Genomic DNA, 12,610 nt, shown 5'->3' with positions numbered 1-12,610 from the left:
CATATGAGGGAGGGTCCTAGAGGAGAAGAAGGAGTGGGGATGGGATGGTGGAGGCATTTTAAGGACAGACTGACCCGGGTGAAGCCCGGGACCCTGCTGGTTCTACTCATAGCATGGCTGGGAATGGGGCGGTGGTGCTGTGGGTGGGAAAATGCATCCATCCCTTTGTCTCTCAAGAGACTGAGGAAGTGGGGTGGTGGAGAAGACCCTGAACTCTGTACTCAAGAGGGCCCCCCCACCCAGGCTAAAGGGAGATGGAGAACCGAGGCATGGCAGACAGTGCGTCTGGCTTCAGGAGAGTGGGCACGTACGGTGACCCAAGCGCTTCACCAGACAGACTTCCCCACACTTTCTCAAGGGCAGCAGAGTCATATTCATGTAAAAATCAAAGCTTGAATCCGTGCCCTCTTAAGAGACTCTGTAACATGACTTTCACCGTGAACATAGGGGATGAGGCTTGATTCTGGCTACAGGAGGTACTTTATTACAAGGCATTATTGGGTCCAGATGTCACATGTCCCATAGAGGCTTCCTGGATGAGCCTTCCCACCAAAATCTGCACTCTACTAGGGCAGACAAAGGCCTTCGGGAGGAAAAAGTTGGGATTGGTAGAGACAGTCACTTAGGATAAGGATGGGCTGCCCTGGGCTGTCCACAGGGTGGGATGGTGTGAGTCATGGTCCTGCAAGAGTGGGTGGGACTTGGCTTTTCCCAGAGTGGGCAGGTGACCTGGTGGGGAGGAGGGAAGAAGATGTAGGTCCAGCCTTGCTTTACTGGAGGAAGGAAACAACCAGGGACTAATAAACCATGTAAATGGAAAACACGTTTCCTAAAACAAGGCCGTATGTCAGCTACAGACGGGGCTCACGAGACAAATTATTTTGTGAGGATGAAACTTCACGAGAATACACACATATACTGCTTACATGCATGAATTGTTCAATGCCTGTATATGTACATATGTTCACATATATATACACCAATATACACAGAACTATATACATATCAATCCCATATTTATATAGACACATGAATGTGTATATATATATACACACATACACACATATATAATATTGGTGTTAATTTGCTACATATATGTGTATATACATGCTTATGTCTATAACATGGAAATACATACATGATAAACCAGCTCCCAGACCATTATCCACTCTTTTATCCAAATTTTTCATCCAAGAATGGCTCCTCCCTCTTACCAAGTATAATTCTACAATCATCACTTGGTCTGTGTTTATGGAATGTAATTATATTGTAATTGCCTTTCTCCACAACCCAAATGCTAAAGATTAATTGCAAAAGAAAAGGACAAAAAATTCCTAACCTAATACCTTCTTATATTGTTCATTCTAAAGTCAGATAAAAAATGAAATTTGTAGAAATGTGCCATTTGAATTTATTTGCATCTTCTTGACCACTGGTACTTGTTATAGACTGAATGTGTGCCCCCCAAATTCATATATTGAAAATCCAACCCCCAGTGTGATGGTACTAGGAGGTGGGGACTTGGGAGGTAATTAGGTCAAGAGGGTGGAGCCCCCAAGAATGGAATTAGTGCCCTTATAAAAGGAACCTCTCTTGATCTTTCAGCCATGAACGGGCTCACTGAGAAGATGGCTGTCTGTGAAGCAGGAAGTGGGGTCTCACCAGACCCTGACTCTGCCAGGGCCTTTAGCTCAGGCTTCCAGGCCTGCAGAAGTGTGAGAAGTAAATTTCTGTTGTTTATAAGCTGCCTAGTCTATGGTGTTCTGTTACAGCAGCCCGAATGGACTAAAACGGCACTGATGCTTGTAACTTGGCCGGGTTTCATTGGTGCTTTAAAGATTTTCTTTCTTTTTTTCTTTTCCTTTCTGATGTGGGTGAACTGACTTGTGCAAGTTGGGAGCATTGTCATCATGACAAGAAAAGTCAGGTATGGGGCATGGCTCGTAATCCTCATACCCAGTTTTGTTGCTTGAATGCACATAAACATACACCCCCCACCCCCAATACACTTGTGTTTAAATGTCTGGTCTTCAGCCCTTGAAAACCTATGATAAAACGGGACAAATTTGTCCTGCTGAGTGTTTCAAGCCTCTGGTAACAGTGCTGTCTTCAGCAATGGCATCTATTATTACAAAGTCCACAAACTTGAGATTGGGCTGGTGCTTCATTTTTAATACCAAGAAAACAGGCTGTTCTTGGGATATGTGTTCAATTCCTCCAAATCGTTGGAGACATAACAAGTGGGAACTCTCTGTTGTGACTTCTAGAAAGAAATCTGTATTCAGGTGGTTTCTCAGACCTCTGAAACCAATGAACAATTCAAACTTAGGAGAACCAAGCTCCTAGGGTAGGGGTTTTTCCTGGTAATTGAATGTTCAGAGAAGAAACCCTTTTGTCTCAACTATTTGTTTGAAAGTCTTGATCAAACGTGTTAATGTTCTTCCTGGTTAATTCTGTGACTGTATTGGGCCTTTCTGTCATTCTTGAGGATTCTACAGAGAGACAAACACATTTGATAAACAGATGAAGGGAGAGAAGGAAGTTCAGGACTTTTTCCTTTCTTCCTATGGTCCTGACATTAATTTCTTTTCTTGTTAGTGTGATGATGGTCATAATGATTCTGAAGACTTCTCCTACAAACATTGCCACTTACCACTTCTGAGCCCTTTCTTGGTCCCACCACTGTGCTGAGACCTTTTACATGCAGCACCTCAGGAAGCAGCCCATTTTACAGCTAAAGAGACTGAGGCTCAAGGGGCTTGAGTACCTTGCTCAGGGTCTCACATCTGGAAGGCTGTGAGAGTTGGTGCAGGTCTGACATCTAAATGTGGGCTCTTAGTCACTGGAGCATTTGCCTCTTCCTAAAAGGAATCAAAATGAGATTTTAGCAAGCTAGGTTAATAGTTGCTGTACTGTATACACGTCTGTATGTGTGTATTTGTTTTTGGATCCACTAAGTATAAGCCCAAGTATTTTACTGAGCTCTTTGCCCCATTACACAGTTAAAATACTTGGACGAGATGGCAATGTTTACATCCCCACCTCCTCCCTTTTATTTCTTGCTGTCTTAGAGACTCAGTTTTATTCTTTATTTTTTACTTTTTTTTTCTATTCCCTTTCCAGTAACCTGAAAGTTTTTTGAGTCAGCGACTTTTGCAGTGCCTTATAGTTTTTTTTGCTTAAGGGTGAATTTTGATGCCTTAAAGACTACCAAGCAGATATTTAAATTTACCATCAATTTCTTTGGAAATAGCCGAAGAATTGAAAAACGGGACTTTCCCTCTCTCAGTGGCTGCTTTCTAAGGGAAACCTAACCTCTGGGGTTCCTTGCCAAGAATAAATGCAGAGGAGGTATTCTTGTGGACCATTGTTTTTGAGTTCAGACAGCCTCTCCTGTCTCTTGGCCCTAGCAGGGTATAAATAGAGGGAGACACAGAGGAGACTGGCAGAGATCCTGCTGACAGCCCTTCCAAACTCCCAGAGAAGATGACTCGCTGCCTATAGAAAAGTCTGCCTCATGGTCGTGCAGCTCCCCTGTCTCCTATAGATGAAGATTCCTTTTTAGATCAGTGGCCTCTCTGAATTCCCCTGGTATCTTTGTGTCTATTCATCTGTTCCCTTAGCATTTATCAGACACTGGGGATGAGAAAATGAACAAGGTCTAGCTCTTACCCCTGGGAGCTCCCAGTTTACTTGGAGAGACAGACACGTAAGTAGATGACAACATGACAATATATCCATGTCGAGTATGGACAAAGGCCTCAGGAACAAAGGAGAAGGAGCCATAGGTTCTACCTGGGGAAGTCCAGGGAAGCCTCACAGAGGAGGTGACATCTGAACTGGGTCCTGAGTGATAAGAAGAAGCTTATCAGGCCAGAGGGACCAGCGCAGGCAAGAGACCAGATTTGCTAAAGTGGTAATTGTATTTGGAAAAGGGTGACCTGGTGAATGTAACTGATTCATTCCACCATCCATTTCCATGAAATTCGTAACTTGTGTTCTTGGGTGAGAAGAAAGGTAAGCAAAACAGAGAATCGCCTCCCCTGCCACGTTTGGCAGCATCACCCTGCTCTCTTGTTGAAAGCGCTGAATTTATTTGCTTCCCCCATCTGGCCTTCCGGGCTGAAGCCCTGAGCATTTCTGCTCCTCTTCTTTTTCTGTCTACATTTTTAAAAAAAATTTTGGATGCTGTTTTGAGGGATTTAAAGGACAAAGCTTCCATTCCACTGACTTCCCTTAATCAAAAGCCTCTGCAGCCACTGGCAGTTGTGTGCCTCTTCCTCTCCAGCCTTCCCCGGAGACACACTTGGAGGAGGGAGATGGGCCAGAAGTGTCGATAGTGTGGTAAATGGAAGCTGACATTGCCCTGAGCCAGTTCTGACTCCTTTAGTGGCTGTGTCCTTCGAGCGACATCAGGCCCTACATCCTGGGGTGACTTGCCCATGGCTGGGGCCCTGCTCTGTAGTGAAGATATTGCTCATCCTCCTTGGAAACAGTTCCTGGGCCTTTGTCTTTCGGTTGGACCATCAGCCCTTACCATCCATTCTCCATCCATTCTGCTTTGTTTGCTGTTGTCTTCTCTGTGTCCCCATGTTGGTGTGTGTGTGTGAGTTGGGGGAGTGTGTGCATGAGGGCAGGGCAGGGGATGGGATTGTTCTGGACTGGAGAGGCAGGACAGGAAAGAGAACATGTAGACTTACACTAAAATGAGTGTTTGCTGCAAGTGGCCATTCGTTGCCAGTGGTCATGGAAGGGACCCCTACTGTTAAAAATGCAAAGGATCAGGCAGTTAAGCATTGTTTGATTTTAGAATGAATTTCTTAACTGAACTTTGACTGCTTCATTGTTTGGTCAGGAGCCATGTGAAATTTCAGTGTTTTGAACAAGAGTGCTGGGTCCCCATTAGTTCTGCTATTGTGAGGCGATAAAACTAAACTCAGGCGTGGGAGTTGGGAAAGGTTAGGATTGTGCATCAGCTTGACAAGATGCTTTATTTTGGGCCAATTCTTGGACCAGCCTTGTTTCACTCAAACATTCCTTATCAAGATGTTTTACCAGCTCTTTGATTAGTTATAAGCAACAACAGCTCTGGCTGCCTTTCTTAGGAAAACACGCCCTCAAGCTATGCAGAGGCTTCCTTGTTGGTGCCAAAGTGAACACTCCTCTGCATTTGAGGCAGCACGCATGGCAGCACGCATGTCAGGTGGACGAGTCAGCCTAGAGCTTCCACGGACGTTTGCTAAATGGGAGGAATAGGAGTAGAACCCTGGGTCACTGATTCCTAGCCCTGGGCTTATCCACCACCATATGTATAGAAGTCCGTTTTCAACAACCACGAAGTGATCAGGTTGATTCTAACTAACCGTTCATTACTCCAACCTGCAGTGGCTCCCAGCCCTGGCTACGCATTTGAATCAGCTGGGGAGCATTTAAAAAATACCCACACCCAGGTTTTATCAACCAACTGGACCTGAATCTCTGGATGTGGGAGACCTCCAACCCCATGCCTGGCATGAGTACTCTAAAAAAAATTTTCCTGCTGATTCAAAAAATACAGAGAGGATTAAGGACCTTGTTCTAGAGTGCAGAAGGAAATACAGCTTTTCCTAAGAATCTTCACTTTGCGAACGGGACAACAGTTTGCTAAGGCAAACCTAATGTCATTCATTGCCCTGAGAAAAGAGTTGTCCCAAGGAGTCGATTAAAGACTAGAGCAAATTTTTTTCTTCATTCACCCCAAATTTGAAAGTGATCCAGGTATTTCTTGACTAACTCAGAAAGGGCTCCTGGGCTCAGAATCCAGAAACAAATATAGAGGATAGAGCTGTCCTTCCTTTTAAAAATGACTTGGGGACCATCTGTGGGACCTGGGACCACGTCCTGCTCTACCCCCCGTTGAAATCTGAGAGTAAATTTGTTTTACATTAGAGGTAATTAATGTCAGATCTTGGATCAGCTTGCTACAACAAGGCAGCTGTTTATAATACAGATGCCTCAGGCTTTCTCACAACCTGTTTTATCAAAACCCCTGCAAAGGTGTTTAAAGGATAACGGCCTAAAGCCATTACCTCCCTGCCTAAAATGCTCCCTGCTTTGCCCTCTTTCCTTTCTGAGGGGTGTGGGACCCTGGGGCGGGGTCACTGTGGTGCCCGCCCCGAGCCCGCTGCTGGGCTCACACTGGTGTGGGAGAGCCAACGTGCCCTTCCCTTCCCCTCCCTGCATTCAGTGACTTCACACTGCCAGCTTGAAATTGGCCTCAGTGGCGGTATTTACACTATGGAAACTGGCAAATTGCTACAGCTGATTTTTCCCCCCTGGAGAACAGGTTGTCAAACACTTACTGGCAAACCCTCTGGTCATAGGTGTTCTCTGGACAGTTCCCAAGTAGATGTGAGTGTTGTTATTGGGGATTATATTTTAAATTCTCTAAAGAAGATTCTAGAAGCCTGTGGTATTAATATCACACTTTCATAAGCTATCTAAAAGGCACCACAAACTTCTCGTGCCTAAAATGGGACATCCAGATTTCTATCTGCCACCACCCCAAGTATGTTCCTTCTGTAAGTTTTCCCAGGCCAGTAAATGGAAACTCCATCATTCCACTTACTCAGTGAAAAACCTGGGAGTCATCTTTGAGTCTTCTCTTTCTCTCTCACCCCTCATGCTGTACATTAGCAAATCCTGTTGGCACCCCCTTCACAGTACGTCCAGTTCTTCTCAGCTCCTCTGTTGCCACCTGGTCCAAGTCACCACCATTGCTCATCTAGACTATTGCAATGGCCTCCTAACTGGCCCCCTGCTTATAGGGAGATCCTTGTCACTCTAAGTCTATTTGTCACATACAGTGGTAAGAATAATCTTTTAAGCACGTGGATCAGAGTATGCCGTTCCAAGAACCCTGGTGATCTTTCTGACTTCACCTCCTTCCACTCTCCCCCTTGGGGTAACTACAAGTTTGTTCTCTGTATCTGCAAGTCTGTTCCTTTTGCGTTATAGTCACTAGTTTTTATTCTTTCGATTCTACAAATGTCATCTTATTCAGAGGGGCCTTTCCTAATCATATTTCAAACAGCACACCCTACCCAACTCAGATAGTCTCTACCCCTCTTTGTTTTTCTCCGTAAGAGCTATCACTGCCTGCCAAGTATTTGTTGATTATTTTGCTCCTGGCCAGTCCTGGAAGGCAAGCTCCGAGTAAGCAGGGCTTTGCGTTGTTGGCGGCTCTGTCCCCTGTGCCCAGAAGGTGCTTGTTGGCATCTAGCAGGCAATACATTTTTATCGAGTGAATGAGTAAATGTTTGTGAGGAGGGATGCACAGTGAGTGTGTATGTTAAACATGTGGAATTGTATTTGACCATTTTTGACATTTCTCATTACTAGACAGTATGAGACCTCAATGATCATTTATAATTCAACTTTTTATTTTTCGATCCTTGAGACTGTGAAAGAGCAGGTGACTTGCTCCAGGGACAGTTAGTGATGGGAATGTGCTTTTCTTTCATGAGCAAAAGGTTTTCGAAAGCAGAACAGCCAGATAAGATCAATCAGCAGTGCGTGGGATATTGGTCCTCCCCATGTGTTATGGTTTTTATCTTCATCTTTGAGCAGGCTAGGCGAAATGCTTTCAAAGAGACTTTCATCCCCTTTGGGTAGGATAATGCTTTCCAGAGCACTCTTACAGAAGGCTCAGAGCTGTTCCTGCACCACTGTCAACATAGGGTCCTTCCGTACTGGCTGAATCAGAGCCAGGAAGCACCTTGAACTTACTGCTTTGGGCCTTTGGCAAGAAAGCTTGCAGCTGGGTGCCTTCAAGAGTCAGCCGTGAAGTCTGGAATACTTAGAGCTCAGACTACTTAGAGCATGGCTGGAGCCACACGGGTTTTAATGCAGAAGTCTCAGCTCTGCAAGCCTTTCACTCCCTGTCTTTGCCAAGACCCCTTCCTGGGAGTCATGCCCTGCCTGGAGGGATGGGAGGAGATCTCCGTGGCCCTCCCTGTGAAAAAATGTGGCGGAGGAATGTTGATTTCCTTGCTGTGTCCACTGTGTAGTGAATTTGACTAGTTTCTTCTGAAGTTTCTCAATGAATAGTGTTTGATGTGAATTTATTGCTTTATAAAATTTACTAGAAGGGAATGGGGCTGGTAGGGAGACATTTTGGATTGATTTTCAAACAAATCAGGATTGAGAACAGTTCGGGGTGAGGACTCTCGTGCTGATGCTGAGCAAATAGCGAGAAGTCTTTTCAACAAAGCCTGTAGTTCTTTTCTGTGAACTGTTTCTCTGAATTATCTCAGGATGCGTCTGGCTCACTTGGAAACCTCTTTGCCCTTGGAGTAAAATTAACCTACAGACTTGCATGCTCAGAGCTGGGTCCTTGTGTTAAGAATTTTCCTTAAAAATAGATATGAATCCCCCCCACCCCTAAGTGACAGGCTCAATTGGCTGGAATATATTTCACAAACTTTCTCCCTGAATGTTGTACCCTTGGACGTTTCAAGGCTGCAGTTTACATCAGGATACGTAACTTTTCAGGATGGCAGTACTGGAAACCCAGGGCTTGGTTTGCTAAGCTCATTCTATGCTCACAGTTGTGGCAAGAATTAGACTTTCTTAAGTCCAACTTAGTAGCTGTGACTATACTTGGACGCCTGGCTATGGAATTTCCTGTCAGTGTTTCACCCTCTGTGGGAGCTGAGAACGTGCGTGTGAGTTCACTGCCTCGTTCGGCTCCTATATCCTCTGTTACGGGCTCTACAGTGTACTCCTTACAGAGGTGGGACTGCATGTGATCTGTGTTCCTCACACGACAGTTTAAACTTGTGAGGGCATTTCTAAACTGTATTGCCTGGGTACAAACCCCATCTCTGCCAGCTGTGGGATTTGGGGCAAGTTACATATCCTCTCCTTGTCTCAGTTTCCTCATCTGTGAAATGGGAATAATAACAATCTACTACTGACCTCACAGTGTTTTTGTGGGGATTACATGAGCTAATAAAGTGTTTATAGCCCAGCACACAGCAAGCACTCAGCAACTACTATTATGATCATAATAACATCCCAGTTTACCTGCATTTAAACGGTGTCCCTTGATCGTTGGTGACTGTCCCCATTCTATTTGCTTCTCCCAAGGTAATTACATTCTATCCAAATCATCTATCAGGTTGGATCATCCACATGTGCCTTTGATATGTCTGTCATTGCATAGATGCCATGTGATGGGGCTTTCCTTAAGTGTCCTTACTTTCCGTACTTCCAGAACATTCTGGCTCATTCAGCTGTTGGCCCGAAAGTACTGTTATGGCCTCTCTTACCACCTTCCTTCCTACTGTAAATAATTAATACTTTTAATTTCCAGTTAGAGAATTAATGTCTCTGTAAACAACCCAGGACCACATTCCCCAACTGTAAAGGAGCTCATTCTGTAAAGAGAATGCTCACTGAAAAGCCTTCCAGGTTTTGGGCTGGTGTTATCTCAGGAAAGGCGAAGCCACATCTGCTTCATGAACTATTCGTGTCATGTGTGGTGGAAGGTGGGACATTTGCACCTAGCAGGTATCAAGTTCAGTCCAGTAGGCAAAGGATGGAGCCTCTGGATGAAGTAAGCATTGGAATATGTGAGTGGAAGCCACAGAGAGTCCCAGAATCGTACCCTTGAAATGGGAGCCCAAGGTCCTGTCCTTCAGGGCACGGGGGGCCAGGCAGCTGGGGAGGCAGGCAGCTCGGTGCGGAGGGGGGGTGCTGGGCAGTCGAGCAGTGTCTGGGAGGCTTAGTTGGCTCCAGCTGCTCTCCCAGGGCCAGGTCTGCATTTGCAGGTATGCATTTGGGCAGTAGGCGACAAGAGCTGCTGCTCCAGACCCCGTAATTCCAGAACCGCTTTTAGGTCTTGGCTGGCCTCTGTAAGGGATAATTATAGATGGATTTAAGCGTGAGTGGGTCCTCAGTAAAAGTCTCACCCTATGTGTAACGCCACGGCGGGTAGAAACTCCGTTAATGCCGTCCTCTGGTTCCCACGGGAGGCTTTCTTCCGTTCTCTTCCCACCCCCCACCTTCTCAGTCTGTGCAGGTTCCTCCCCCTTTTAAATGTTGACGTTCCTCAAAATTCTTAGGATCCTTCGCTCCTCACTCTCTTCCCTTCCCTGTAGAATCTTGTATCTGTCTACTCTCTTAAAAATTCTATTAAACATTGTTCTGAAAGACTTAAAAATGCAAAATCCAGCCTCCTACACCTAGCGTCCCACCCTATGTGCAGACAGTACTTTTTAATCCTTTTTGCAGTTTTTTCCCATGGTTATCTCCTTATTTCTATAATATTTTAGACCACTAGTTCTTCGTTTATCAAGTTTAGGCAGTGTCTGAAATTAACAAATTTCTTCCACTGTAGACGAGGATTTAGCTCCATTGCATCTGCCTTACTTCCCTCTCTGTTCCCCCAGGATAGTTATATTTTTTTGTCAAACCCACTATCAGCATTTACAGTGTTGCTATATTAATATTATTCACTTTAGACCCAACTAGAGGACTATTGATAACATTTCTTTCTAGTATCATCTATATTTCTTCTAGAGTCAGTAACTGTCCCTAATTTTCACTTCTTCAGTGAATTCTTCAGTACAGGTGTTATTTCTTTTTTTTCCCCTGAATGTCACATTTTATCTGTCACAAGCCTGTCCATTTTTCCCAAATGCTCCATTGTATCTGGTCACATTTCAGTTCTCTCCTTTTCCTGAATACTTTCCACCACAGCTCTCCCTCCTCCTTGTCTGGTCAGACCCTTTGTTCTCTGGATCCACTGGATGTTTCCATGTTTGGTGGAGAAACCTTCTGAAAGCTGCCAAAGTGCATGAGAGTTAAAATTATTTTGAGTCCTTGCTCACCTGAATGTTTTAAGTTTACCCTCACACTTGATTGGAAGTTTGGATGGGTCTGGAATTCTAGATTCAAAGCCATTGTCTCTTGGAATTTTGAAGGCATTCCTTCATGGCATTCTAGATTCCTGTGCTGCTTTTGATAACTCTTGTGATTCTTTTTTTCCCTTCCCTAAATTCTTTTTTTTTAATAGACATAATCTTATAAAATGTAATATCTTATTAAAGTGAAAAGTAATATTATTAAATGTTTAGCTGTATTTGCAGATGTAATCTGTACTCTTGTTCCAGTCAGCAATGCAGAAGGTTACCTGGTGCCTGCTCCCTGTCAGTACCACCTTATGTCCACCCTAGAAATAACCACTTTTCTGGTTTCTATCACCATAGAGTAGCTTTACTTGCTCGTGAACTTCATGTATGGAATCACACAGTATTTTGTGACTGACTTCTGCTCAGTAAAATATGAGATTCATTCATGTGGTTGTGCGTATTAGATATGCTTATTTTTATATTATGTAGTATTCTATAATTTATCCATTCTCTTTTGGAGAATTTGAGTGGTTTAGATTTTGATTATTATGAATGAAGCTTCTAAGAACATTCAATTCAGTGCATGTCTTTTAAAGAACATACAGACTCACTTCTCTTGAGTAAACACCAGTGAGTAGAATTCCTGAACGCTACGGTTACAGATACTACTAGACAGTTGAATGGTTTTGCAAAATAGATGAAGCACTTTTCACAACTGTGAGTTTCAGTTGTGCCATATGTTTAGTAACATGTGGTTTTGTCAGCCTTTCACATTTTATTTTACTATTTTTTTAACATTTTTACTGATTTATAATCATTTTACAATGTTGTGTCAAATTCCAGTGTTCAGCACAATTTTTCAGTCATTCATGGACATATACACACTCATTGTCACATTTTTTTCTCTGTGAGTTATCATAACATTTTGTGTATATTTCCCTGTGCTATACAGTGTAATCTTGTTTATCTATTCTACAATTTTGAAATCCCAGTCTATCCCTTCCCACCCTCCACCTCCCTGGTAACCACAAGTCTGTATTCTCTGTCTGTGAGTCTATTTCTGTCCTGTATTTATGCTTTGTTTTTGTTTTTGTTTTTTAGATTCCACATATGAGCGATCTCATATGGTATTTTTCTTTCTCTTTCTGGCTTACTTCACTTGGAATGACATTTTCCAGGAACATCCATGTTGCTGCAAATGGCATTATGTTGTCGGTTTTTATGGCTGAGTAGTATTCCATTGTATAAATATACCACCTCTTCTTTATCCAGTCACCTGTTGATGGACATTTAGGCTGTTTCCATGTTTTGGCTATTGTAAATAGTGCTGCTATGAACATTGGGGTGCAGGTGTCATCCTGAAGTAGATTTCCTTCTGGATTCAAGCCCAGGAGTGGGATTCCTGGGTCATATGGTAAGTCTATTCCTAGTCTTTTGAGGAATCTCCACACTGTTTTCCATAGTGGCTGCACCAAACTGCATTCCCACCAGCAGTATAGGAGGGTTCCCCTTTCTCCACAGCCTCTCCAGCATTTGTCATTTGTGGATTTTTGAATGACGGCCATTCTGACTGGTGTGAGGTGATATCTCATTGTAGTTTTGATTTGCATTTCTCTGATAATTAGTGATATTGAGCATTTTTTCATTTGCTTTTTGATCATTTGTATGTCTTCCTTGGAGAATTGGTTGTTTAGGTCTTCTGCCCATTTTTGGAT

General features: G+C 43.7%; 1 long non-coding RNA gene across 1 annotated transcript; it reads right to left on the bottom strand.

Moving 5' to 3' along the window:
- Positions 1 to 2,151: 2,151 nt before the first annotated feature.
- On the bottom strand, positions 2,152 to 10,916 carry LOC140695701 (uncharacterized). Its single transcript, XR_012071513.1, has 4 exons — positions 10,875 to 10,916; positions 9,650 to 9,894; positions 2,768 to 2,861; positions 2,152 to 2,492 (listed from the first exon to the last, which is right to left on the bottom strand). It is a non-coding gene; the product is annotated as an uncharacterized lncRNA (long non-coding RNA).
- Positions 10,917 to 12,610: the final 1,694 nt, after the last annotated feature.

Source organism: Vicugna pacos, chromosome 3 (assembly GCF_048564905.1).
Source record: "Vicugna pacos chromosome 3, VicPac4, whole genome shotgun sequence".
Lineage (NCBI taxonomy): Eukaryota > Metazoa > Chordata > Mammalia > Artiodactyla > Camelidae > Vicugna > Vicugna pacos.
This window is presented reverse-complemented; position numbering and strand designations above follow the sequence as displayed.